The sequence below is a fragment of the Schistocerca piceifrons genome, chromosome 1 (genome assembly GCF_021461385.2).
Source record: "Schistocerca piceifrons isolate TAMUIC-IGC-003096 chromosome 1, iqSchPice1.1, whole genome shotgun sequence".
Lineage (NCBI taxonomy): Eukaryota > Metazoa > Arthropoda > Insecta > Orthoptera > Acrididae > Schistocerca > Schistocerca piceifrons.
Window position 1 is genome coordinate 537,475,749 of NC_060138.1, and position 23,265 is coordinate 537,499,013.

Here is a 23,265-nt window from a genome sequence, read left to right on the forward strand (position 1 = left end):
AAATTGTGCTCGATGTGAGAAAGAAAATGCAGTCTTTATGGACATCTTTTACCGTGAACGACAAAGTAACAAACTGGCAGTGATCATTGATCTTTCCGCTGCAGGTACAGCTCTACTAAAAGAGGTGTTATTTTCGGAAATTTTATGGCCTAATCTCAGTAGCAATTCCAAATCTGTAACTTTCATTTGGAAAACAATTATGAAGTTGCCCATACTCCGACTCAGCTTTAAGGTAGACAATTTCGTGCCACCACACTGCTCCCTACTTTTTTAAAGAAAGGTCTCCAACAACGTCGTTCCTTCTTTTTCTTTTTCTGATGATAAGCTTCTTGCTCCAAATAAATGCTGCACAAGCGACGGCTGCTAAATACTCTGCTCCCCTCATAACATCGGCCGGTGAAATTATAATTAAAACGCTACTTTATAACGTAACAAATTAGGAGCAACGTCGGGAAGTTATCAGAGCCAACTGCGATTTCACATCGCCCAATACTTTGCCCCAGCTCTTTGTTTGATAAAGATGAGAAGCCGAACGCCAATGTATTGGCGACCAACGTTTGACCGAATCCAGTGTTTGTCGTTCGTTGGCCTAATATCTGTATGCACCGTTAGATTTTCTCTCTTGCTCATCTACAGCTTTCATCGGGATAAATAGATGTGATTCTTTCTCCGGCGAATAGGAAATTTATTTAGTGGTGCTCTCATAAAGAAATAGCTGAATACACAGTTGGGAAGCGAAAAATAGATGCAATTGTTAGCAGTATTACGTTTGTAAAGAAACCTGTCAGTTAAGAGCGACGAATGAATGATACAGGCCGGCCGGAGTGGCCGTGCGGTTCTAGGCGCTGCAGTCTGGAATCCTGCCTCGGGCATGGATGTGTGTGATGTCCTTAGGTTAGTTAGGTTTAATTAGTTCTAAGTTCTAGGCGACTGATGACCTCAGAAGTTTAGTCGCATAGTGCTCAGAGCAATTTTTTTGAATGATACAGATCGATTGTCATTTTTTATTAATACATCGGCACTAATTTTTCTTTGCAGTCGTCGTCTTGGGGATGTCGGCAGCGTTATAAAAATGAGACCTAACGCCTAAAAGCAGTAATTCAGCGTTCCAGCGATTTTAGGAATTTTCAGAAATAACATTTGTATTTTAACCTTGATATCCAGGATTAACTGCAATAGGACTTTTTACATCGCGTGGATTTTGGTGTTTATTTATTCTTCTTTCATTTCTTAGAGTCGAGATGACATTTCTTTATGTGCAACATCAGCTTCGTCTGCTGATTCTTTTGTAAGATCTCATCCATTATGTAGTGACTTGACCTCTGATGTTTTCTCTACAGCGGACCTCGTGCCAGAGTTCTGTGCCTCCCGCGGGCCCACCGCGGCACCGCTCATAAATTGCGCGGAATTGGATAGCGTGAATCTTTCTATTGGCCCCCATGGACACTGAGCGCTGAGTCACCATAGAGCCTGGGAATAAATGTCGCCACATTTCCCGTTCTAGATATAAACACGTGGCTCGGTTCGACACCCAGCCACCAGGCTTTCTTATCTGCTATCAAGCTATAGACTGCGGTTTTTGTTTTCGTCTTTTACTTGTTAGCACATACACAAAACCGCCATTGACAGCAAAATCCGAACGTCATTCCGATTAATGGAGGTTCTGACAGAATTGAAGGTACGAGGGCTTGACGTAAGTCGCGCCTAGATCTCAGTCGGTAACAGCAGTTCACGGAAAAGGCAAGGTCCCTATTGGAGATCACAGTTCTAATCTCTCCAGAAGTTTCAGGTCATTAGATGTTAACTATGATACAGGGACCGTGGATCTTTCTTTTCCTCAATAAAGGGATCAGGTACGTGTCTCGCAGTGATCTGAGGTGACGAAATGGGCTTCAAGTCCAATTGACAGAGATGGAGTGCCGGCTTAGTCTGTGACAGAATAGGGTAAATACTCACGTGCTTAAATAACGTTTGCGTGGATGGTACCCTAAACGATTCTTCCCAAACACCATCCATGCCTGCGTTTCTTTGTACAGTACTTCGGATAGATCTTTCGGTGGGCGAGATAACGATCATTTCGTTACTGACAGCACGGAGAGGGCAGTTATTTTTATTCGAGAATAGTTAATTTCTTCTGCTGTTAGGTGGCACTGGGTTTACTGGCATGGTTTGTTAACCACTGTGAAAAGTTTGCGGAATAGTTGTTGGTAGTAGACCAAGGCTCGGTTAGGCCGGCTATGAAAGCGTTAATCTACTTCCAACGTTTCCTGCTGAAAAATTTCACACATCCACTGTTAATAAACAATGTAAGTGGCTGATAGCAGATTTTTCCGTATATTCTGTAACTTGATCCTCATAATCAGCATATAATTCTCACGTGATGAAAAAGTTTCGTCGATAACAGTGATCCCATTCAAACGCAACCACACACACTTTGACGTGACCTACCGAAATCAACACCCCTTTGAATTTTTTCTTGCCAGAGTGTAAAAGTGCTAGTAAGATTGCTGCTTACGTTTTCTCGTAAAATAGTTTTGCGGTAGAAGGTAACAGTGGTAAGCTATGCCCCTTCCTCTCTATTTTTAAGTCACTGAGTGAGCCTAGTACTTCCCCGCGCTTAGAACATGGGGAAGGCCACGACTCGTGCGTCACACAGAATTGGCGAGGGAGACCGCAGCTTTGTATCCTGGACATGAAACCACTGAGACCGCAAAGAATACTTAGCTGCGCTTTTCAGTAAATTGCTAATCTGTAAGCTTACAGGTAAGGGGTGATTACCTAACATAGATATAATTCTGGGCTTCAATATTGACAGCGCACCTTAACTAGGAAAACTGATCTTTTACGTGATCGTTGTGCGCCCGAATGTTTAGTGTTGTTCTATAGAAGCGTCATTTCAACTGTGTGATGGAAAAACCGTTAATAGCAAGTAAAGTCAAGTATTTGTATTTGAAAAACGGAACCGCAACGGAGGAACGATAGCACGTTGGAACTCGTTGCGAATACACGCGTATGTTAACGGTACATTCGGGATTTCTCATGGACGTGGACTGGGAACCATTAGCAAATAAGCACCCCACAATTTCTGTTCATTTAACATAAACTGACATTTCAAGCCTTGGACACAGACATAATCGGCCCTTGTGTGTTAAGTGTGATTTAGGGACAGTTCCAACTATTACAATTAGCTTTTGATACTTCGTTTTTGTACCAAATCACACAGGCATAAAGATATGAATAATAAAGCATCGTGTTATTGTCTAGTTAGTCATAACCAACAATAAATAATAATAATAAACAGAAACAGTTAGCACATGTGCTGTTAGTGACGGCGCAAGCTTTGTGTGTGTTGCATGTATTAATTTTGTCAATAGTAGGGATGTGATGAACCTTTTTTGCACATTAATTTGCTGCAACAATAAAATTAGCTACACTCAAGCCGGAACTCATTCAAAATGACTTACGAAGCCCAGCCTCTATTCGTGCAGCAATTTTGAATCAGTTTCACTGATTATTAGGAACAGAAAATCCTCTAGAAATGTAAATAGAAGTAAATCAGCATTGCGCAACTGGAGAAAACTATTGTCGTCGAGATGCAACTAAGTTGAGCACAACTCAGTAGTATTTAATCCTGTGATGTTCGGACTGTATGGTATAGCTCCTGTATTTCAGATTTTGCCGCTTTGAATGTATCATGATTTCTCGGAAAGCCATTCGAGTGACATAACACGTTAAAACACACGAAGCGGTTCAATAATGACGCGCCTCCCGCCTCGTTTTCAAATCACAGTTGGTGATGAATCGCAGATTCAGTGTTACGATGCGGAGACAAATCTGTCACATGCCAAATCATTACGACTACCAACAACACGGGAGAAAAAACTACCTGGTAGAAAGCGATCGAATGTGAGCAGTGCCATCTCTGATACAGATCAAGATTACACAGTACTACACAACAGTGACTTCTTTGCAGATTTTGAGTCGGACATATCCCCGGAAACGTACCGAGATTTCATTGTAGTTGGTTGCGACGGTGATCCGTCGCAGATCGTATTTGAAATTCGTTAATTGAACTTCAGTGCAGCTGATCATAAAAACCTCCTTGCAACTCTGACATTGGTCGTAAGTTCCTGATCGTTATGAAAGCGAATAGCTTGTAAAGAGAGAGCAGTTCTGAAGTGGATAACACGCTGTTATTGAATGTAAAAGGAGTATTGTACGTGAAAATCAGTAGCACCCGCAATTCCACATTTGGGTCTGGGGTGCATAAACTTAATCGGGCACTACTACAGATGCTAATATGAACGTTGTGAAGCATGCACTTACGTGAAATGCAAACAGCGGCGTGGGTGGCTGCAGTGCCGCATGAACGCGCATAATGCTTCAGGTGAAAGAACGAAATGTCACCGATAGTGGCTAAGACAATTGCACGAAATGTGTTTTTTTCTAGTATGCAAATAAAAATGCGGCATAGGGATAAAGCAATTAATCTGCTTTAGGACTCACTTAATGAGTCGCTCTTTTCTCATCTCGTCGTACGTGTTCCACTCTTTTCATGACTTGGCAAATTTATTTTATTGATATTTGTGGCTTGATGCTCGTCCTGCAGCCACACTCGTCTGGCAACCTAACGGAGGAAAGTCTTTTGCGCCATCTGTCTGTGAATCTGTAAACTTTGTCTCCGAATCGTGTAACACTTGTTTTGTGTGTTATCATAATTCAACTATGTATGTATATTATTTTATGAGGGGGAGATATGGGGTCAACGCAAAATTTGCCTGAAAGAATGTGGAAAACAGCCAAAAACCACGTTCAGGATGTACAGTATACCAGACCAACGTTGTTAAACCGCTGCGCGGATCTAATCCGGTCCCGGCTCGCTCACCACCTTGTCTCGTAAGCTAGCGCGCTCCGCGTTAAGCTAGACGAGCAGGGCTTACGTTCGTGAATCGTTGTCGTCGTCGTCGTCGTCGTCCGCAGATCGTGGTCTAAGTGGCTTGCGTTGCTGCCACTGTATGACAGGGTCCCGGGTTCGATTCCCGGCGGCCGGGTTGGAGATTTTCTCAGCCAAGGGACTGAGTGTTTGTGTTGTCCGCATCATTTCATCATCATCATCATCATCATCATCATTCGTGACAGTGGCTAGATTGGACTATGTAGAAATTGGGACTTTATACGGGCGCTGATGACCGCGGAGTTGAGCGCCCCACAAACTAAACATCATCGTTACCACCACCACCATCATAAGTGTTCCGGCCATTGGCAGGCTTCTGAGACCATTAGTGTGCCCATGTGATATAATTCCAAGCCAACTGCTTCGTAATCAGAATCAGATATCTTCCTCATTTCATTTCATCTAATATTTATGTTCTTCCTATTTCTGCTGTTTTTCCACTGTAGCTTTGAAAGCTGTTGTTAGTATTCCTTTTCCTCACAGTGTATGTGCTCTCGAGGTTGCTTTCCTTTTATTAACCAGGTTTAGGAGAGTTATTTGTTCCTGTACCCTTCCCAGCACTGCAATGTTCTGCACGTGATCCATCTGTTTTACACTCTGGGCAAAAGACGCACCATGAAAGAATTATCCGAATGGAACGGAAATCAGTAGATATGATGTAGATGTAGAAACAGATGATTTCAATTTCAGAAAAAACAGATGCTTATTCAAGAGAAAGAGTTTCACAAACTGAGCAAGTCATTAATGCGTTGGCCCACCTCTGGTCCTTACGCAAGCATTTATTCGACTTTGCATTGATTGATAGAGTTGCTGGATGGCTACCTAGGGATATCGTGCCAAATTCTGTCCAACTTGCGCCTGAGATCAACAACATCCCGAGCAGGTAGGAGGGCCCTGCTCATACCGCTCTAAACGTTCTCAATAGGAGGAATCCAGCGATCTTGCTGGCCAACATAAGGTTTGGGAAGCACGACGACAAGCGGTAGAAACTTTCACCGTGTGCGGAATGACATCTTGCTGAACTGTAAGCCCAGAATGGCTTGCCATGGAGGACAACAAAAAGGGGCATATAATACCGTCGATGTACCGCTGTGGTATAAGGGTGCCGCGGATGACAACCAAAGGGCTCCTGCTATATCAGATGACACCCCAGACAACCACTCCTGGTTTTCGGGCCGTGGCCGTATGTGGGCGACAGTCAGGTTGGTATCAAACCGCTGCCCGGGGCGCCGCCAGACACGTCTGCGCTCCTCATCGGGGCTCAGTTCGAAGTGAGACTCATCACTGAAGGCTATTCTGCTCCAGTCAATGAGACTCTATGCCAAAGACGTGTCTGGAGACGCCACAGACAGCAATAACGTACCAGCCTTTTTGTCTTCGGGTGCATTTTCTCAATTCTCCCCACATCTCAAATTCTTCATTTTCTTTCTCTCTTCTTCACTCACCAACTTCACAGCTGTACAGAAAACCACTCCACACGAAGCATTCAGTCAATCTTTTTCCCGCCTCCAACTGCAGTTTACTGCATAATAACCGTTTCTTTTTCTTGAAAGCTTGCTTTCCCGTTGGTCTTATTTCTTTATGTCTCGTACAGTTGTCTGCATGCTACCCAAATATGCGTTATGCGCAGCTTCACTTTCAAGTCTTCTCGGTTATTTACTCTCATCACCTAATTTTCTTTGTATTGATTTTCATCCTAAAATCTTTCTTCAGTCTCTGAAGTCAGTATGGTATTTTTTGGTCAGACATTGTTTGCTCTCCAAGCAGTACCAAATCATCAGCAATCCGATGCAGTTGATCTTCCGTCTTTCTGTGCTGACTCCTTCCGTTTCTACTTCTAACGTCTTCATTATCATGTTCTCTAGATATGTGGTAAACAGGGTTGGTGAAAGACAATAACCATATCTTATTCTTCTTTCGATTTCAGTCTATCATACAATTTCATAGCTTCATGTTTGTTTTCTGCTTCGCGTTTAACTCCTGAATCAGTGTCCTATCCTCCCAGACCACCTTCTTCAATCTCATAATTTCCGTTATCTTGTTCCATTTCACTGGGTCAAAGGCCTTTTCTAAACGTATTAAAGATAAACTCATTTCTTTTCCTCTTTCTACATACCGTTCACAAATCACTCTAAAAAGCCCAGTAGCACCTGTTATACCTTTCCCATTCCTTAGCCGGCCGCGGTGGTCTAGCGGTTCTAGGCGCGCAGTCTGGAACCGCGCGACCGCTACGGTCGCAGGTTCGAATCCTGCCTCGGGCATGGATGTGTGTGATGTCCTTAGGTTAGTTAGGTTTAAGTAGTTCTCTAAGTCCTAGGGGACTGATGACCACAATAGTTAAGTCCCATAGTGCTCAGAGCCATTTGAACCATTTGAACCCATTCCTGAAACCTAATTTCCTTTCCCCTACGTTCTTTTCCACTATGCGTAGCAATGTACGATTCAGTACCCTCAATATAATTCTGGCAACGTGAGACGCAATACTTACTCTACTGTATTCTGTGCCTTTCTTGAATCACCACGCCAAAATGAATTACGGTATCTATATCTTAACTCTTGCTTTTACCCGTACAACAGTGAGACGAACCGAAGTAATATGGTGCCCGAAGACTCCCAGCTATCGCTCATTGAAATGAGAGTCACGTTTGGCGGAAATTACTGGTGTGGCAGGAAGCGCTTCCTGCGTGTAACGCCGCGACACTTTAACTTCACGGTTTGAATCCTATCAACACTTTTAGATGCCTAGAAGGTTCTAGTATCATTGGTCATAAACTAAACTAGTAGTCGCCGATGCGGGGCGTATGCTACACCGTATGAAGAGAAATGACTGATACATTTGATATTTTGAGAGAAGACTAATAGGATTCACGAATGTGTATCTCTTAGTCGTTACCAAACAGAAACTTTCATTCGATTTGCAAAAAATCTGCGTCCCAGTCGAATTTACAATCATCTTACTGGATATGGATAAGTGTAGATGTTACTCCACGGCAGTGGAAATACAAGGTTAATCCACGAATTAAGGATTTATTGCGCACTCTCGTTGCACAGGTTTGTCCAAAGTGGATTGGTTTTTTCGACATGACCTTTTTAGGTAAGAGATGCATTCAATTTTTGAATGCTCGGTAGTGTAAACCTGAACAAATTTACCGACAGCTGAAGGTGGAATATGATGATCCCGTAAAGAATGAAAAATTTTACAATGGACGAATAAATTTACATGACGGAAGTCAACCAGAATGTCCGCCATTCCTCAAAGATTTTTTGAAGAATCAAGAGAAGAAAGGAATCGTATTCACGAAGCTTAAAGAGTTTGTAGGTGGGGAAACGTGTTGGAAATGATGCCATGATGAATAATGCTATGAACAACTAGCTTAGTGGTCGGCGGCAACCTACTAGGTTCAAATGGCTCTGAGCACTATGGGACTCAACTGCTGAGGTCATTAGTCCCCTAGAACTTAGAACTAGTTAAACCTAACTAACCTAAGGACATCACAAACATCCATGCCCGAGGCAGGATTCGAACCTGCGACCGTAGCGGTCTTGCGGTTCCAGACTGCAGCGCCTTTAACCGCACGGCCACAACCTACTAGGACACGACAAAAGCGTAATAAGTGTTACACGTGGTCTTTTGTTAAAATGTAGTTCTTGAATTTATTAAAGGCACACGGTCGCTAGTTCCTGGCATACCCTTACATTAGAGGAGGAATTGCGATCACTGTCTAACCGTAACTCATCGTTACTGCAGCAGCTCCAACCACTCAGATCTCGTTGAAACTACTGCGAGTACAAACTTCATTAAAGTTTTCATGATGTTACGTAGTTTTTGCGATCACAAGGGGAAGAATATATATTGAAATTGCTTTTGTTGTTGCTGACAACAGTTAAGATGAAAAAAATATCGTCAATTTAGTCGTTTTGGTGCCAGAGTGCCGGTCATGTCATACAAACAGCTACTTCATTTTTGCAAAGTATCTGATGAACGTTGGCAGTCGTTTCTCATTTGCGATATGTATAATCACCATGAGCTGGCCGGTGTGGCCGAACGGTTCTAGGCGCTACAGTCTGGAACCGCGCGACTGCTACGGTCGCAGGTTCGAATCCTGCCTCGGACATGGATGTGTGTGATGTCCTTATGTTTGTTAGGTTTAAGTAGTTCTAAGTTCTAGGGGACTGATGACCTCAGATGTTAAGTCTCATAGTGCTCAGAGCCATTTGAACCATTTTTTTAATCACCATGGAAAGTAATGATTTGGACTCATGTCTCAAAAGTGATCGCGTTCGCTAAATTCTGCCCCCTCCCCATATCCCTCCAACCCGGGCGCGCACACTCACAAAAGGCATGTTGCACGTGGTTTGCAGATGATGCTGCTACTCCGTGTGCTAAACTTTTGCACATTATAGAATCCGTCAGCATAGAACTCACATCTGTTCATTTGTAATCCAGTTTTTATTCGTCATTGTCACCCACATGCAGCGAGCTAATTTTTGCTATTGCGTGACTGTTATTGCTTTGATGGATGTTACATTCTGCTCAGCGTAGGTCAGTAACATGTGTAATCTCGTTTTCTTCGAATTTTGTTTTAAGGAAACAAAAAATATTAAAAAAGAAAACAGAATAGCATGTGCACGGCAGGTATAATGGTCAGTCACGATTCACGGCGGACCAGCTTTGTCGACCGCGGCTCTCCGCTCGCTCCACAATCCAAATTACACATATTAAAGTAGTAGTGCAGTAAGAACACAATATGTGTCAACGGACGATAGCTGAATTACAAAGCGTAGCTAAATCTGATGATCAGCTTTGATTATGCAGCCGTTGGATTATAGATATTACTGTCATAATTTTGTACCACTATAGTTTCGACACCAACCTGTCGTCTTCCTTGCCTCTCATAATGCATGTAAAACATAATACAAATAATACTAATAATAATTGTTGTTGTTATAATTCTCTAGTTAGGGTCTAAAACTCTTTAAAGTATGCAGTTATTTTGCTGTGATTTCTCGCCTTAGATTAATCCAGCGTAACATGATCAGTCAAAATGAGTGCATGTCATATAGTTTTAGGTCGAAAATAAAAAACTAACAAAAATTTTGTAGAAGATTTTACAGAAATACAGGTCTTAAGAGATTTGGGGAACAAGACTTGGCGCTTTTGCCGTAATCCATTGAGCAGTAATTAAGGACTGGGTATGCTACTAAATTATTGCTTTATCTTTCACAAATTAAGTACACGTTAAAGCATCGTTACATCCTCGATCGTTCACTTAAAAAAGAACCTGAAATGTCAGACAGGTGTCGAAAACAAAGGGGAAACAGTAGTTGATCCCGTCATCCTGAATGCTTTTCATTGGACTTTGAGAGCTTCAGGGACGCGTTTATCGCTCCTGATATCTACGTGACATGCTCCGTAAAGGGCTAAGGGGGTTCCACTTTAGTAGCCGTTACCATCTTTCTATGAGAGCCCCATGGGGTTTAAGTCGGGACTTGCAGCCGGCCATTCCATTACTTCACTATCCAGGCTTCGCAAGACATCCGCCTCATGTGCCCTGGAATTAGAAGGAATTCAACGCCACCACAGTATGCAGTAGCCACCACATAGTCCCAAGTGGATCTCTTCGGTGTGCAACGTGACGGTAAGGCGACCATGGATAACGACAAGATCTGCACGGCTGTCAACACTAATGCCTCCCCACACCATCACAGAACCTTGAGTGAATTGTCGATTTCCTGGACAACATTTGGCTGGTACCGCTCATCAAGACATCTGCTCACACGAACACGGCCAACACCTTACTTAAGAGGATATCTGGACTCGTCTGTGAATAACATGTTTCGCCAGTGACAACGTTGCCAGTTGATATGGGAACAGCAGAACTGAAAGCGAGCTGCAAGATGATGTCGTGTCAAGTGGGGTACTCGGAACATGACGTCTGGTTCGTAAGGTCGTGTCTCGTAATCGTTTCCTTAGTCTGACCGGGCGCAGCAGCTCCCGCGGCCCGTCTGAGATCGTCTTGGCAGCGCTTTGGCGGTAACCTTACGACACTGCAAGGCAGAGATAGCCGGATATCGGTCTTAACGTGTGGCTGTAACGCGTCTGCGACCTTGCCCAACACGCCTTTTGTACTGACCTCTCCCCCTTTAGTGTGTACACAGCCAGTGGATGGCAGATGGAGCAGCACGACCGAAAGCCCATCCTTTTTGGATCGAACAGACCGCCCTTGCAACTTGAATACGAGGTCCACGAATGCCAACTGCCATCTGTGTACCTTACTCGAAAACAGTGGGATACGGCACTCACTTCCTTCTGAGGGGTCACTTGAGACAGTAACGCATGACACAGCCAATAGACGCCGATTGATCTTAATTGTTGCATATATTAAAAGTTAAGATCTCAAGCCATGTAATAAGACCACAGGTACCGCCTGTCTCAAAATAGATTTAACGTTTCGGACGTTGGTACACGTACCCTTCTAATTCTTTTGAGCAGTGTATATTACGAGACCGACTGAAGATGACACACACATGTTGAAAAATGTTCGGGTAGAAAAATAAATAAATAAAAATAAATATAAGCTTGTGTTTTGCAGTAGGTGATTTCTTCTAGCAATGAAATGTTTTTCGTGAATAGGTAAACTACCGTGGTAGTGTTCTTGTGATGAATCTCCTCTCATTTGCTTTCCCTTCAAAAAGACACAGCTTCCCATAGTCTCCAACAAACTGGACTTTGTGACCGACCAGTGACGGTAGCCGGTTCTTTTCAAGCGCTCGCGTCGTTTTGTTGAATGCACCTCTGAGAAGGCGCCGCCGGGCGGGCGGTGTCGCCGCGAGTCCGTTCACCGCGCTTCCTGTTGTCCCGGCGTCAGCGTCAGCCACGCTAATCTTAGCGCGGACAAGGCGCGGTTGCGGGAGGCGCGAGTCTGGGCGCGGCAACCTCGACGTGAGTGCGGGTTGCCCCAGTGGGCCACGGCCGGAAGCCTGCCCGCTAGTGACGAGTAAGTACTTGGCGGTCCCGTCGCCCAGCCGGCAGCCGCCTTCCGCTTCCTCGGGTGAGCTGAGCCACGGCTTTATGTTGTACTTCTGCTCTGTATGACTAGGTAACCGTTTCGCGCACTTGTCGTTACCCGCTGTTAGTGGGTGCCGTGTCCGTTGTGGTTGGACGGTTATGTAATGAAAGTGCCAGGTTTTCGTCATGGCGTTCGAAATTGAATACTTGTTCCGCCTAACTCTCGTGAACCTTTCATTGACTCTCTGAGAGATCTCTTTTATCCGATTGGTCTTCTCTATGCTGTATATGCGGCGGTAGCTTGTGAAAGAGTGATAGTCACTTTCGTTACCTTTTGGTAAGATAAATAGCGGCGCCTTTTTTTTGTGGATTTTAGTGTATATAACTTGTAAGCAGTGTCGTAGTAAATATGACGCGCACAATTGTCCAGATATTGTAACGATTATCATGACATTGAATAACAAATACAATTATTTTAGATTATTGATGGGAGGGATGCTGCGTCATTATCTTCTGGCTAAACGATGGCTTCTAAATGTCAAAATTAATCGGACGTGGCACTGTCGCATGACAAACGCTTTATGGAACGCTGTAGAAACACTGACAGAATCAGCAGTCCGTTCTACATGCAGATCATAATCTTTAAAAACTCCGTGATAGTTAGGTAAGATTCTGCAGTTTTTAATGTGAGGTCTGAGGTGATAACAGTCGGAAATATCTTTCACAATGTTTCAGTGCCTTGAACAAAGTTACTTGCTAAGCGCAAGACCACTTACCACTTCATTTCATGTTAAGTGGTTGAGTTGTACGAACAACTTAGAGAGTTCTTAAAGTATATCATGCATAGATGATTGGTAAAGTTCCTGTGATGAAAACGCACAGTTATCGTTGACATGTAGCCCAAACCGTAAACCGCGATTTTCTCGGCGAGGGGTTATTAGGCTGTAGCACATGATTCATAAAATCGGAGATAGGTAATTGTCTGTTGTGCGTTGCGTCCTTCGTCAGGTACTCATTTTGTTGGATACTTCGATGCGAAGCAATCCAAAGGAAGTTCTCCGAAACTCCATACCGCTGCAGCTCAGCCACTTCTGCCTTCATGTTCGAAAGATGAACGCTGTTACCCCTCCCTGTTGCTGGGCTCTATAGACTATAGAGCGTATACTACCCTTCGAGCAAGATACGTGCCTTCGAGTATTTTTTTATTGTTTGTTCTTCAGTCGAAAGTGGGAAATAATTTCATCGGACAACGAACGATTGCGGGAATGCATAAAAAATCCAGTCATTAGTCCGAACCACTTCTGTAGTTGGGAAACAAAAGATTAGACGAGTTCAGAGTCGTGCATTGTTTCACCATTGCCGATGGAATACAACTTTGCAGCTGCCGATCTTGTGTTACGAACCACATCGATGGAATGATTCAGCGTTGCGTTCCGCAGCCCATTAGACATTATTTTCGCTGCAATGGGCAGCTTTTAATGGTTATTTCTCTGGCGATTGCAGTCAGTTTTGAGGCTGCTGATGCATGCGGGGCACAATACCAGTAGGGAGGGTCCACTACAGTGGACTGTGTGCATTTGGAGCCTCAAGACTGATTGGAAGTGCCAAAGGAGCTGTTCACTGTAGTGACGCAGTGCCCCACAGGGTTAGTTCGGCCGAAAACATTCCCTACACGCAAAGCGACACGCAAGAAGGTTCTCGACCCATGACCCTTAATAATTACAGAAAAATACCCGAACAATTTCACGAGCACCGAGCGAGGTGGCGCAGTGGTTAGCACACTGGACTCGCATTCGGGAGGATGACGGTTCAATCCCGCGTCCGGCCATCCTGATTTAGGTTTTCCGTGATTTCCCTAAATCGCTCCAGGCAAATGCCGGGATGGTTCCTCTGAAAGGGCACGGCCGACGTCCCTCCCTGTCCTTCCCTAATCCGATGAGACCGATGACCTCGCTGTTTGGTCTCTTTCCCCAAAACCAACCAACCAATTTCACGAGCACTTGCCGAGGCTTATCGTAAAATATATATATATATATATATATATATATATATATATATATTTTAATTGTGATAGCGAGTAAGATTGCGTTTGGACTGTAATGTCAGTAAAGTAAAGACGATACACTATTTCAGTTTTGGTAAAGGCGGCATAAGTAATCGCCCTAGGCCTTGAAGAATTCTCCGTGGCACTCGGAGAACTTTTTAACTAAATTTACTGTCGTACAAGTGATATACCGATACTGCACATTACTGTAATGTACGCTTTTCTGGTACATATGTAAAAATTGTTTTTTCGCTTCCTTGTACCACAAATCTTGGTTTGTTTTCCTATCACACAAATAAATGTAAAATTGTATCCTTAGTCGCTAGTGTACCTGTTTAGTACACGCGTTCGTTTTTTCCTAACTATCTCGTGCGACAGATGGTTATGTCTGACCCTTTTCTCTTTTTCTTCGGTGTTTTGATGGTGTTTTAACTTCCCTCTGGCAAAAGTCAGAATTCGTTGAGAAGTGTGGTCGGAATTTAGTGAGAACCGTTCGTGCGAGATCGACGCCTGGCAGTATTTTTGGATGAACTCCCGCGGCGACTTTATTATTAGTGTCAGTCAACCGTGGCGTTTGGGAGTCCAGTTGGTAACCAATTCGTATCAAATTCTCCGAGTGATACAGAAACTGAATGCAGTCTTCCGTTGGCATTGCGTATGGTTTGCACTGATTTAGTCGTTTATTGTAAAATGCATAGATCTGTTGAACAAGTTATGTGGTGGACTAATAATTGCCAGCTTGCTGTGCATTTTTCAATCTTTGTCTCCTTTCATTCACTGAGTGCGCCCCCCCCCCCCCCCCCCCCCCCCCCCCCGTACAGCTAAACTTCCCAGACAAAAATCACGAATTACGAAGCGAGTACTAATGCACGATAGAACAGATACGGTACTGTTATCAGAGAACACAATGTTGATATTGATAAGATGTTCGAGAGAGGTACCTTCTCACCAATGGCCAGCGCTAGTAACAGATACTCTTATGATATGTTCTCACACGCCATGCAGTGTCATGAACTGTTTTTAGCGTCTGATATCCCCTGTATGGGACGGTCCTCAGCGTGTTTATTGTTTGTGAACAAAACAAAGAAAATGGGAAACAGTGTTTTTTCAGCAAAAGCATCTGACTGTCGTTAACTGCTGACGTAATAATTGAGAAGCGCGTAGGTAATTTGCAAGTGTTGTGGCAGAACGGTAAAGTAGTCTTAACTAGAAGGAAATACCGTCTTTAACTCAATTACTTTAATCTTGGTTTGCGTATTCCATTGTTTGAAAATATTCATTTACACTTTTGTAGAATCAAGTGTAATTGAAATGACAGGACATAATCCACAGTGCCTCACGCGTTTTGTAAATAGGAACAATATGTCGTCATTGCTTCTCTTTTTACCTTTCAACCCAATTGCTGGATTAGGCCGCCACACTTCTGTTGATTCGTCCGGAATTGCGGCAGAAGTTACACATCGAAAAACATGTTGTCTTCCATCGTCACCGGTATTTAACACGTTGAAACCCGGTAATGAAGATTGGTACTGTATTAAATGATATAGTATTGAACGCTTTTTCAAAAATTATGGTTGACATAGTATTTTATTATATTAAAGAACTCATCTCCGCTGAATTGAAATTTAAATGACGGATTCTCAGTTTCTATGATTATCCGACTCCATTTTTCTAGAGTATGTGCCCTTGGGCATGTAGACGTTAGTGAAAAGCGAACTTCATATCTAAGAAAGTACCGTGCGCTGTCCATACTTAAGAACTTCGGTGCCTCACCACCACATTGACCTTGGCAGATTATATTGTTTGATCGTCGTGTGATAGGATTTTTGGAATTGGACTTGTTCGTTAAACATGTAGCACGCGGACACGGTCGTGAAATGTTTAGAGGGTGAGTCTTAGTTGGTCGACCTACCAGTTTATAGAAGCGACGTTGATAAATAGACCAATGATGTAACTCTGTCAGTGAGGATTGGCGGTCGCCTCGTAGTTGACTATCGTTGGCAGATGATAGCCCCGGACCTTGGCCGTGCGATATGCCAGAGATTGAAAAAATTGTCTAATCTGGTCACGGGCGCAGCGGGCAGATACAGCGATGCACTGCTGACAGTCGCCAAGGAAACTTGTTGTTTTCGTCTTATATTTTGGTAGACCTCGTATTCGCAACCGACAGTTAGGCGCCCATAGATAATCTCAACATTGGGTGACGCCAAAACCATTATTGTGTGCTCTATCGCCTGATTGTTTTCGTAGTTGTTTACACCACCAGACGTATCCACGGAGATAAGCTCATCAAGTGAAATGTGGAAAGACACGTTTGGCGATTTCATTTTCTCTTGTAATTGGACCCCAGCTTACGGCCATTTCACTAGAGGCTCTGTTGTAAGTGAAGGAGCAACGTAGAAGCCTTAGACGTCTGAAGGACGTACTTGGTTGCACTCAAATGTGATCTGTGGAAAACAGCGGAGAGTCTGAAACTCTTTGTACGAGAATCTGTGCAAAGCCTCCTCGCAGTAAAGATTTCAGTACCATAACTTCCTTGGTAAGCTGTCTTAAAGTCGTGCAGAATTTTGCTTCCTTCTCATGCCATTAATACCCCGTGTGATCTTAGCCCCGTCAGTAAATACCTGCATTCTGTCTTCTCCAACGGACTTCTTCTTTCTCCTCCAATTCTGAGAGTTTTTATACTTTCTCTCACGTTATCTATGGCCTGCTTTCGTGCTCTTTCTCTCTGCCTTCTTCAAGTTGGCCTCCGTTCAAAAATCTTTATAATCATTCTTCCAGAGGTCATCCTAAGGACACATCCATGCCGCACTACTGAACTTTTTATTGACGTACAATCTCATCTCTTTGTATAGGTCAGTCTAAGCCAGCTTTCTCCAGGAGAACTTCAAGTTTAACAAGACATTCAAGACAACCGGATTAATGCAGTGGCCAGATACGAGGTAAATATTCACTGACGAGTAGAACACAACAGATCCATTATAAAAAACAGGCGGCACCTTCTTTTGTCCTGATCTCCAAACGGAGCGGTCGTAGTCCTTCCGTCGGACCGACTCAGTATTTACAGCTGAGGCAGTGGCCATCGTGCTAGATCACCAATTCGTCAGGTCGCTTCGACTGACGAATATCTCAGTAATATCTCATTCGTTACGTATACTATCAGCTCTCGATAACCTAGCAATACGGAGGAGCTATAACATCCATCTTACGAACACAGTGCAGCAAATAATGAACTGCAGCGGTACGGAACTAGCGCTCTGAATTTTATCGAACCAAGACCGCTTGCAAAACAAATACGAGGACCTTGCAAAGGACACAACACGCAGCGAGCACTTTCGTATGCAATACATTCCGTGAGAAGAAACAACCGTAGTTTTATAATACGCCAACGGAAATTCGTTAGGTGGTGGTTCACGTATGAACACGCAGGACACAAACCAAACGTCCATGATAAGGATGCGTTCACTTCACGGAAACCTCCCACGTCACCTCCTCAAGAAAGGTGTTAGATTCTCTCAGCTTTTTCGTGTCACTCGACATCAGAGTGTGATTTACTCGAAAATCATATGCCTTTTAGTTTGAGCGGTAACCGTGTAAGAGGCCAAGCAAACTGAAAAAGCTGTTTCCACGTGTGTCACCATTGTCATCGCCCCGTAAATCAACTTACTGCTTTATCTTTACCCTTTGGCATAATCTGGAGATAATGTCGCTTCAAAATTTCTGAACAGATCAGTATACTTTTTACCTTTCCACCCTCAATGCGCTAAAAAGAAAGTAACAGCATGTGTTGTTATAACCAGTTCGCGTATGAAGTTGTGTTGATAATTTTCGGGTTAGGTCCGTCCATTTGCAACACTTGCACATAGACGGAGCTAACCTGAAGATTATTTCTGTTCTAAATTACTAAGTGAGCTGTATGTATTCATGTGAATTTATTCTAATCGTCAGGTGTACATACGTAAATAGATGCTGATTGCATGAAATGTACACAAACACTGATAAAATAAACAAAAAATAATTGGTAGGAACATTAGTTGTCCAGAAATTTCCCATTGAGCTTGCGTTGAATCCTGCATTCAGATGTTTTGGAGTTGCTGCTCTTGATTATTGGATAAGGCACGTGTTTCACATCCGTGGATTACTGCAGAAATTTAAATCGCCGTATCATTCAGGAAGTTCGTTGAACGCACAGTGAAATGTGCAACGTAATTACACTACTGGCCATTAAAAATGCTACACCAAGAAGAAATGCAAATGATAGACGGGTATTCATTGGACAAATATTTTATAGTAGAACTGACATGTGATTACATTTTTCGAAATTTGGGTGCATAGATCCTGAGAAATCAGTACCCAGAACAACCACCTCTGGCCGTAATAAGGACCTTGATACGCCTGGGCATTGAGTCAAACAGAGCTTGGATAGCGTGTACAAGTACAGCTGCCCATGCAGCTTCAACACAATACCACAGTTCATCAATAGTAGTGACTGGCGTATTGTGACGAGCCAGTTGCTCAGCCACCATTGACCAGACGTTTTCAATTGCTGAGAGATCTGGAGATTGTGCTGGCCAGGGCAGCAGTCGAACATTTTCTGTATCCAGAAAGGACCGTACAGGACCTGCACCATGCGGTCGTGCATTATCCTGCTGAAATGTAGGGTTTCGCAGGGATCGAATGAAGGGTAGAGCCAAAAACATCTGAAATGTAACGTCCACTGTTCAAAGTGCCGTCAATGCGAACAAGCAGTGACCGAGACGTGTAACCAGTGGCACCCCATACCATCACGCCGGGTGATACGCCAGTATGGCGATGACGAATACACGCTTCCAATGTGTGTTCACCGCAGTGTCGCCAAACACGGATGCGACCATCATGATGCTGTAAACAGAACCTGGATTCATCCCAAAAAATGGCGTCTTACCGTTCGTGCACCCAGGTTCGTCGTTGAGTACACCATCGCAGGCGCTCTTGTCTGTGATGCAGCGTCAAGGGTAACCGCAGCCATGGTCTCCGAGCTGATAATCCATGCTGCTGCAAACGACGTCGAACTGTTCGTGCAGATGGTTGTTGTCTTGCAAACGCCCTCACTTGTTGACTCAGGGATCGAGACGTGGCTGCATGATTCGTTACAGCCATGCGGATAAGATGCCTATCATCTCGACTACTAGTGATTCGAGGCCGTTGGGATCCAGCACGGCGTTCTGTATTACCCTCCTGAACCCACCGGTTCCATATTCTGCTAACAGTCATTGGATCTCGACCAACACGAGCAGCAATGTCGCGATACGATAAAGCGCACTCGTGATAGGCTACAATCCGACCTTTATCAAAGTCGGAAACGTGATGGTACGCATTGCTCCTCCTTACACGAGGCATCACAACAACGTTTCACCATGCAACGCCGGTCAACTGCTGTTTGTGTATGAGAAATCGGTTGGAAACTTTCCTCATGTCACCACGTTGTAGGTGTCGCCACCCGCGCCAACCTTGTGTGAGTGCTCTGAAAAGCTAATCATTTGCATATCACAGCATCTTCTTCCTGCCGGTTAAATTTCGCGTCTGTAGCACGTCATCTTCGTGGTGTAGCAATTTTAATGGCCAGTAGTGTATTTTCTGATTTCGATGTTCATCTCTTCCTAACACGTGCAATTATAGGCCTACCTTCTAGTTCGTTTGTAACCCCTGTTGGTTGCACTGCCCTCCTACTGCTCGGAATCTTGCGGAAGGTGCAAAATGTTTGTCGCATATGCGGCGGCTCTTTGTTATTATCAGCTCGGCTGTGACATTGCCCTCCATGGCCATCGTGTTCCCCGGCACGTACAGATAAGCGGTCAGCAACAGAGACGAAATCATACTCCGATAATACTGACTTTACAGCGCCGAGGAAAATTTCCACCGATAATCCGATTTGCACGTGCCGTTGTAGATTTCTGTCTGCAGCTACGTCGATCATACCTGCTTTGGTGCAATGCATTACCATTGGTATTAAGTTGTAGAGATGGGAGAAGTCGTTGTGTTCGGAATCTAAACACAAGATTTGCATTGATTTCTTGGCTTAAACGGTTCACTACTTTACGTGTGGTTTTGAATGAGAATTGTTGGATCTTGCTAGTACGCTGTCGCCCATGTTCGGTAGTTCAGTACAGAACATTAGCTGCGTCAGCTGTCTGTGTAATATCTTATCTTCCGTCCTCTTTACCTGTAAGTGTAAGTGCTTGTACATTGCATTTCCAAATGGAGGTCTTTTCTGCAACTTGCTCCTCTACAGGCCAAAGGGTATGCATTCATAAATAGTATTTAAAAACATGCACAAATACAAATGAACTTAAGACAGAAGGATATAAGGGCCCTTAGCAAGTTATTGAAATTTGACTTATTCTTCTGATATAAGAAGAGGAAAAATTCTTGCTTTATTTGTGTACTGCATCACATGTTACGTAGAGAGCTAGTACACAGTTGGAGGTTATCGACATAAACAAGCTAGTATTTATCTATGGCTCAATTCGATTTTTTTTTCAGTGTCTTAGATTGCATCCGGGAGGAGTCACTGCTAGATTGGGGGAAGAAGAAGGAAGGTGACTCATTTTGTATTCCAATCGACTACGCTCTGCACTATAATCCGTCACTCAAATTTATATTGCGGACCAGTTGAGCAGTTCAGAGTGTACCTTTGTGGTATTTTCTGTTTGTACTTAGGTGAATGTTGAATTTGTGTGCTAATATCGACTCTTAAGAATTTGTGTGGTAATATCGACTCTTCTTCAGTGCTCGTAGACTCGAATACGAATTACATTTGAGGGAAGTTTACTGTTTCAGCAACAGATGTGTTATCTGTGAATATAAGAGTTGAATGCTGAAGATAAGTAGATCGGGTTTGTAATGTAGAGGTTTTCAGTCGAATCAGGAAGAAGCTATCTTTGTGGCACAACTTGAAAAAAAAAGAAGGGATAGGTTGATAGGACGCATCTTGAGGCATCATGGGATAGCTAATACGATGAAGGAGGGGAGTGAGGAAGCTGCAGTTTAAAAGCTCGCGCAATAAATTCTGAAGGAAAATGTAAGCCCATTAATAAACCGCTGACGGAACGAGACTAACCTTTTTGTACATCGAATGATGGAGATCTGTTTTGTAATACGCGGAAGAATTAATTCGATCTAAATGGAGACAAAGGTGAATGATCTATAGTCACAAAAGACTATAATCCTTGATGATAAAATGTAGGTATGAGAAGGAAGTGTTCGGACAACTTGAGCCATTGTCATCCCAGTATCAGCGGTACTTGAGAAACGTGCATAGGACGATGGCGCATCTTGCCGTTGTCGCCTGCTATCTGCAGACTAGGCCGGTGCACAGAGACTCGCCGCTCGCGTCATCCTCTCTGGTTTGCCTTCGTTATCAGCGGCAATCAGCCGCGGAGGTGAGCAAGGTGGAGCGGGCTAGCGCGCTGGGTGGCAGTCCCGTGGAAGGCGCGGCAATCATGCGACGGATGCTCGGCGAGCGGCGGGGGCGGCGCCAGCCGCAGCAGGTAATCACGCTGGTGGTGGGGGTAAAAAGGAAAAGCGACTCATTGCGCGCGCTGACACGGAACGTGACAGACCATGGTTTTGCGCCTCTTGCATTGCATCGCCACACAGAAAAAGAAAAAAAAATGTATTAAGCAATTCGTAACTCGTCAATTATTCTCTTGATGCCGGCTAGCTCAGTAGAGGCAAGCCAGAGAGAGGATCGGCGGAAACGGGTTCTGCGACCACGCTACACGGTGGACTGAAAAGGGGACCTTCAATTTCCGTCTTACGTACAGGGTTCTAAGGTCAGTACCCGGCAATCAATTTCCTAAAGCAGTACGATACAAAAGAAAAACTCGGAAGCAATCGCCTTTAAAATTAATGTTTTTCGAGCACTGTTAAGTACAAAATTGCTGATTAGACTGCTAATAGCAACTTTTTTAAACTTTTATTTGTGTTAAGTATTAATTACGATACGGAAATATGAAGTAACAAATGTTGAATTATTATTTTTAATGACAACATTTTTTTTATTTTTATTATACTCGCACGAGAATAAATTCTTCATCTGCACCTTGGCAGACGGTAGTTTGTGTACCGCTGCCACTTTCTTGTACCGCTGCCACTTTCTCCTTCTCCGGTTCCATTCGCCATTAACGAATGGCTGACGGGAAAGACGGTTGCTGGTAGCCTGTCCGTGTGTGCTCGAATCACTGTTAATTTTTGCCTTCACAGTCTTCTCGCGAGATATACTGTACGCAGGAACAAGCAAAATATACTTGCTGTTCTAGGAAAGTACCCTCTGAAATGAAAGATTAATTCGGCCATACTAAGTTCTTCATTGCTAAACGAAAAAATTACATAGATTATTAATACTGTTGAGTCCCTGTAAAATAAAAAGCGTATTTTATTTTGTTTTTCATGTTCTCATTTTTGTACCAAATTTTAATTTATTTTGAATGCTTGAATTTTAATGGCATCACTGATTAAAAATGAAGATATCGTTAACAATAGTATACAATATGTGCTAACTAACATTCCGATTTGATAATATATGATTTCAAGAAAAGAAAAAAAAACCAGATCTTACTTATCGAAAATCGAACCATCTTCTTCAGGATTGGTAGAATAACACGTTACTGATGATTTCGTTGAAGTATGTCAAGTATTTTGTACTTAACAGCACTCGAAAATTTTCAAAGGCGATTATTTCGATACTTTCTAGAATTGCTTTAGAAAATTGATATCCGTGCACTGACTTTCATGGTAGTTTCCTTTTTTTCCAGATTCATCGCAGATTTTTCGCAGCTTATCGTTAAATTAACCACAGGACATAATCAATGAAAAGAGCTGTGTTCTTTTCCCGCATAAAAAACAGATATGCTGAAGTGTTGCTAGTATGCATAGTGTGTTACGGATGCTGCAATTCATTGTTGTCAACTATTCCCCTCACCTTGTATTTACGCCCATTACAGTGAATCACTCCTCTGACAAAAAAGTATTGCGTGACGAGTATACATGATGCAGTCCTCCGATCACGTAAGCACCTATTAATTATCAAAATTTTATTTTTTATATGATGAATCATCGACTACTACTACTACCACCACTACCAATAATAATAATAATAATAATAATAATAGTGTTTTTTTTAAATATGACGTCTGAAACACAATAGCTTACGAGACAATAATGGTAGCAATCGTGTGAGCGAAAGAATTGAAATGATGCGGTCAGATGTAACGCTAG